Source organism: Echinops telfairi, unplaced genomic scaffold, assembly GCF_000313985.2.
Source record: "Echinops telfairi isolate 266 unplaced genomic scaffold, ASM31398v2 ScPeMD7_4225;HRSCAF=4972, whole genome shotgun sequence".
Classification (NCBI taxonomy): domain Eukaryota; kingdom Metazoa; phylum Chordata; class Mammalia; order Afrosoricida; family Tenrecidae; genus Echinops; species Echinops telfairi.
The window spans coordinates 18,297,713-18,304,230 of record NW_022108124.1 but is presented as its reverse complement, the minus strand read 5'-3'; the positions used below and the strand labels follow the sequence as shown (position 1 = coordinate 18,304,230).

Below are 6,518 nucleotides of genomic sequence, written 5' to 3'. Positions count from 1 at the left end.
TATATATACATACAAGGATATTCTTCTATTTTGTTCACCAGTGTCTTGCTAGCAACTAGAGAAGTGTCAGAAATTTAGTAAGTGCTCAAGCATTTGTTGTTATTGTAGAATAAACAAATGAAAGAATCATGTTGCCTGAAGTGAATCAGATGATAGAATTCTGGGAAATATAAGACAATGATGGGCATAATGCGATGGTCAATGGGAAACAAGTTTTAAACAGAATTAACTTTCGCCCCACACTCTATTTTCTTTTTAGCCTTCTCCGTTGGTGCTTTCTTTCTCTTTCTCACTCTCAAGCACGCAGTTTTTCAGGTGCTACCGTTCACTTTCCCTAGTCCTTATACTGCTTCACCATCCACAGCACATCCATGTTTCTGCTCAGCTTATAAAGTGGACAGAGGAGAGAGGCAGCTGGGGCATTCCACGGAAGGGAACTTTTTTTTTCCCTTTTGTTTTTTAAGACAGCAAGGGATGCCACCCTAGGAGTAGATCATATATCAGTTTTCCCCAGAACATTTTTGGCTTGCTATTCCAGGTATTTTGTGCTATTATTATTAACAGTGTCCCCCTTTCACTCAGGAAAAATATCCCACATTTGACAAGAAATTTCACCTTACACAAAAGTGACCTGAGAAAAATAATACATTAGGAAGATTAGTCCAAATGCATTAAAGGGGGGAAAAGAAGGAAAGAAGGGAAATAAGTTGGATGACATCTTCGTGGTAAGGGTGACTATTGGAGTTCCTCGTCCTTCTCAGATGCCCACTAGGGTTGGTTGAATAGATGAACACATAAATGAGACGGCAATACCCTCATTTAGACTGTGACAAAAATCCAGCCATTTTCATGAAAGTATCTACAGATAGTAGAGGCACGCAGCATGATGGAAGGAAGGAAGGAAGGAAACCAAGGTCATTACCTAAGTCTGAACACCACAAATAGTAGCATCAGTGAGAGAGGGGGAGATGTGGCAAAACAGTTTAAAGACGGAGGGAAATCTGTCAGGCTGGGATGCAAGTTTCAGAACAGAAAGACAAAGGGAACAGAGGAGAGCAAAAAAAATGTAGAAGCCACTGGGATTTGGAAGTGAGTTAGAAGAAGAAAGGAGGGAAGGTTAGGAAGGAAACAGGGGTGTGCTGTGCAGAAGGCCTGGGACCCAAGGAAGGGACACAGTTTGTCAGGAGACCAAGAGGACCTGCTTGAGGAATCTGTTTTCTCACTGCTTGATTGGATATGAAATTTCTTAAGTAATTCTAGAACATTCCCCAGGCACTAGGAAGGTAGGGTCCTGGCTGAAGGAGGAGGAGGAGGGAAGGATGAGGCCATGGGTCAGGAGGCATGAGGAGTATCCAGACACTATACGCAAAATGGGTGCAGAATGGAAGAAGGCCAATGAGGCTCCCAGCTCTCTCCTCACAGACTGGTGGATCTTCTAAACTGAGGACCATCATGCATTTGAAAACATCGAAGGGCACACACAGAGAGAGTGAAGCTTTATACAGAGATGCCCATTTTTTGTTTTTTAACATGCCAATATCAGCTACCAGTTCAGATTCCTCTGACCAATGGTCACATGGTCCTTAGTTATTGATTAGCTGCTATGGAGTGGGGAATAAGAAGTAATACATGAAAACATATTCTCATCCAATGGAACTATGGGTTGCAATACAATCTGTAAGAGCTCCTAATAAAATGTTTTAAAAAATAAACAAAACAAAAAAATTTAAATGCTCTGAATATAACAACTCTTTCCAATAATATATATATGTATCTATGTATCTATATATCTATATTCTAAAAAGACAGATGAGTAAAATGTAAAATCTGAATTAAAAAAGAAATGTCAAATAAGATCAGGGGTTTAGACTCTGTGGATTAGAGATAGCATGATGAGGGATGGAAATTTGGATACATTTAATTATACGCATGTTAAATCTGTCCATGGATCAAGAGGAAGTCATTTGAATAGAATATGGTGGTGGTGGTGGTGGTGGGGTGCTGATACCAAGGGCTCAATAGAAAGTAAATGTCTAGAAAAGAATGAGGGCAACATATGTACTAACATGCCTGAGTCAATTGATTTATGGATTGTGATAAGAGTTGTATGAACCCTCAATAAAATGATTTAAAAAAAAAAAAGAATATGGGGACACTGAGCAGTGTGAAACTGGAAAAGATGTGTGGCAGGGTTTCATCTTTTCACCTGACTTATTCCGTCTGTGTGCTGAACAAATAACCTGAGAAGCTGGACTGTTAACAACTTTGAAAAAATGAAAAACAAACTTTGCAAAAGTGAAGACAACTTAACGCACTTACTTATGAAGGTCAGAGACAGCCTCCAACGTGAAATACACCGAACACGAAGAAGAACAACAATCATCCTTACAACTGGACTTACAAATAACATCGTGATAAGTGGAGAGGAAAAAAATGAAGCTGTCCAGATGGACATTGAGCCTCTACTCAGGTACTCACTCCCTCAATGCAAAAACACTTTGTCTACTAACCCGGCACTCTGTGATGCTCACCTTCCCTGACATGATTGCCGAAGACAAAATGGGTGCATAAGCAAATGTGGTGAAGAAAGCTGATGATGCCCAGCTATCAAAAGATATAGCGTCTGGGGTCTTAAAGGCTTGAAGATAAACAAACAGCCATCTAGCTGAGAAGCAACAAAGCCCACATGGAAGAGCACACCAGCCTGTGTGATGATGAGGTGTTGATGGAAACAGGCATCAGGCATCAAAGACCCAAAACAAAACAAACAAACAAACAAAAGAAAAATCATATCAATGGAAATGAGGGGTAGGGCAGAATGGAGACCCAAAGTCCATCTGTAGGCAATTGGACATCCCCTTACAGAAGGGTCACAGGAAGAGACAAGCCAGTCAGGCTGCAGTATAGCACCGATGAAACATACAACTTTCCTCTAGTTCTTGAATGCTTCCCTTCCCCCACTATCATGATCCCAGTTCTACCTTACAAATCTGGCTAGATCAGAGCATGTATACGGGTACAGATAAAAGCTGGAAACACAGGGAATCCAGGACAGATAAACCCTTCAGGACCAATAATAAGAGTAGCAATACCAGGAGGATAGGGGGAGAAAGAGGGAACCAATCACAAGGATCTACATATAACCCCCTCCCTGGGGGACGGGCAACAGAAAAGTGGGTGAAGGGAGATATCGGTCAGTGTGAGACATGGAAAAATATTAATTTATAAATTATCAAGGGTTCCGGAGGGAGGGAGGTGGGGATGGGAGGGGAAAAAATGAGGAGCTGATACCAACGGCTCAAGTCGAAAGAAAATGCTTTGAAAATGATGATGGTAACAAATGTACAAATGTGCATGACACAATGTATGTATGTATGTATTGTGATAAGAGCTGTATGAGCCCCCAATATAATGATTAAGAAAAGAAATGTTGAATGAAATGAGATCAAATTCCATCCCCTATGGCGTGGAGTGTACCTGGGATGGTAAGAGGTGAACTTGCAGAACATCACCACCTAAACCTGATCATCCCGTTTATGCTTCAAATTGTCTCATCAACACCATGAACGTGTATTCATACTCTTGGCAATTCTGTCGAACAAGACCATCCATGAGTAAATTCCCTAACAGTGGGACCCAACTCCACTACTCAGCATCTTCAGATGGTCGGAGCTGGAAGAGAGATCTCCGTGTGTGGAAATGGGGAAACCAGAACTTAGAGACAGAGCTGGGGCTCAAGCCCATGTATCCTGACATCCTCCCACCCTAAAATTTGATCCCTCAAAGTCCAGAGCCCCTCCCACTGACCTGCTTCTCTCCTGCTCCATAAATAGCCATCTCAAAATGTTCCTTTTCACCCCTGGTCCCTATATCCTCCAGCCGTCAAGATTCAGTCCCCGACTAAATAAAACTTATAAAAATGCACAGCATAAAACTTACCTGCCCCGGAGAGAAAGAAACGACTCACCTTCACACCTATGTACTGCAACCTCACTCCAAAGGACGAGCCCAACACAGATCTTGTCTGATTTCTTCCTTGTATTCCGTGAGGAAGATTCTACTGAAGTTTTGAATCACTGTAAACAAATAAAATGACAGAGTCCTGGGACTTCTACCCCAAGAGGACACTCAGGACAATATCTCATTCTGGGGTAACCTCTCTTCTTATAGAACCTTGGGACAGTAGAGACGACCCCTTCTGTTTTAGAAATGTATTGAAGTTCCCGGGATTGAAGGATTTGCCCAGGTCTGATGGGGTTGGTACCTTCTTCGTCTGAAGAAAATGTTTTCTTCATTCTGTCGCATACCATAGCTACTCTTTTTGACCCATTCTATTGATACCTATCACAATTCTATTGATCCCTGTAACCATAAATCTTCTCTAATCCAAATACATAATCTAAATAAATGCATAAATAAGTTTCCTCTAATACAAATAATCTAGATAAATGCATGGTCCCCTCTAATCCACATACATAATCTAAATAAATGAATACGTAAATCTTCTCTAATCTAAATACATACCGACTAGAAGTTTGCGGCTAAACTTTGAACAAGAGAAGGGGATTTGCTGAGGTGGCCCTTGGGGGGGGTGGGGGATGAGAAGAGGATCTCTTAAGGAAGAAACAGGTTTCAAAGGGAAGCTAGAAGGATAATTCTCCACCCCACTTCCCACTACCCATTTCTTAAGACTACTAGGAGTCCCAGGGTAGTGAGAACGGTTAAGCACTCCACTAGTACGGTAGAGGTTGGAGGTTCGAATCTCCCCAGGGGCAAAAAAACACAGCCTTGAAACCTCTAGGGCAGTCTGCTCCGCACACAGGTGAGTCAGGGTGGGCTGCGGTGTTTGGTGGCCCCATCACTCTCCCCTTCCTAGGCTCGCTTCATTTTCGTTTCTTCCACACTACAGTATAGCAGTGAGTGCTGGGTGGGCGCTCAGGACTTCTTTACTGAATGAATGGGTGGCCTTGGGACAGCCTCAGCTCTCCTGTCCAGCCCGGCTCCTCACTAACAGCGGGGCGGGGCGGGGGGAGATTCCACCGGGAATCTGTTGCAGACAGCAATGTCCAGAGATCAGGGAGAGACCGGCTGGCGGGCTCCTCTTCCACCCAGGGGGCAAGGAGGGGTGGGAGTGGCGTTGGAGACCACCCAAGACAAAGGGGCATCGGCGAGCGAGGGGAGGGGGCAGCCTGCAAGATCCTGGGCTGCATTTTCGCAGCCGGTGGCCGCGGTAAGGGCCTAGCCGCAGGCCCGGGTCCCCGACTCACTCCCGAATTGGCCGAAACCCCCAACACCACGATGCCAGAGTGCCCCCACCCACAGCTCCGGGACCACCTCTGGAGACAAAGCGGAGGCGGAATCACGTCACGACTCTCCCCGACTCCCACCTTCACTTCGGCCCGTCCAGGCACCGGGAAGCTCCGGCTCCGCAACGTCCCCAGGACGGGACCTTCACGGCCCTCCGGGAGCCCAGGAGTGTTCGCCGGCGCTCTGGCCCCGCCTCCAGCCCAGACTCTGCTCTACCATTGGTTGAGAGGACGGAGAGCCCGGCGCATTCAACCAATCCGCAGGAGGGCTCTGGAAGAGGAGGAGTGTGGACTTGATAAGGGCAAAATTCACCAGCATCAAGTCAGATACCGTCCAGAGTGGCCCCACTGGACACAGGCGAACTGGCTACGTGGGTTCCCGAGACTGTAACTCTTTACGCCCCATGGGGCAGCTGGTGGTTTCGAACTGCTGGCCTGATGGATTACAGCCCAACGGAGGAAAGACTACGCCCCCAGGGCTTCTGATGCGGGCTGTAAGAGGAGCCAATGAACTGGGGAACGAGAAAGCCTCTCTGGAAATGAGGTTCCCTAAAGTCACGCCCGCTGCCTATGACTTGAGAGCGGAAAGAGCCTAATTCCTTCCACAGATCTCAAGGGCTCAAAGGCAGAAGCGGTTACTGTTGATTGGCAGCACAGGACAATATTTATCTACTGCCTATTAAGTGGCTTACAGCGTGGTATGGAGTCAGAGGAGAAAGAGGTGGAGATGGGACTATTTACCAGGCAACGGGATAAGCCGAGAAAGGACTTGAGCCATCCACGCCTGCAAATACCGTGGCCAGTGTTCCAGGCATTTCCAAGGGCAGGTGCAAAGGCCCGGATCACGTGGGAGACTTTATGGGCTATGTAGGGAGTCCTTGGGCTCAAAGATAAGAACAGTTGGGAGGATGGCACGGGACAGGGCAGTATTCCTCCGGCTGTGCATGGAGTCGCTAGCAGTTTTACCTGACTGTATCTAACAACAATGGGAACCCTGTGGTGGTGCCCAGAGTTAAACACTCAAGGACTGTCCTCGATGCTGGCAGCTGGAACCAAGCAGCATCCTGGCAGGCAGGCTTAGTGATCTGCTTCTGCAAGCTCACAGCCCTGACAGTCCTGGGGAGCACAGTCCTAACTCTGGGACACATGGGGTCCCGGTATGTCAGAACTGACTGGACAGCCAGTGCCACCACAGGCTATGACAGACAAAGG

The 6,518-nt window shown here is 46.2% G+C and overlaps 1 protein-coding gene across 2 annotated transcripts in view; it reads right to left on the bottom strand.

Moving 5' to 3' along the window:
• LOC115871259 (zinc finger protein 660) overlaps positions 1-5,451 on the bottom strand; it is an 11,697-nt gene extending 6,246 nt beyond the window's left edge. The window contains exons 1-2 of one of the 2 annotated variants that reach the window (XM_045295028.1): positions 5,388-5,451; positions 3,968-4,076 (exon numbers count right to left, since the gene is read on the bottom strand). The gene's annotated coding sequence lies outside the window, so the exon portion shown is untranslated. Of the gene's footprint in view, positions 1-3,967; positions 4,077-5,334 lie in introns of both variants that reach the window. The other variant, XM_030886962.2, reaches the window with a different exon arrangement.
• Between the last annotated feature and the right edge of the window lie 1,067 nt (positions 5,452-6,518).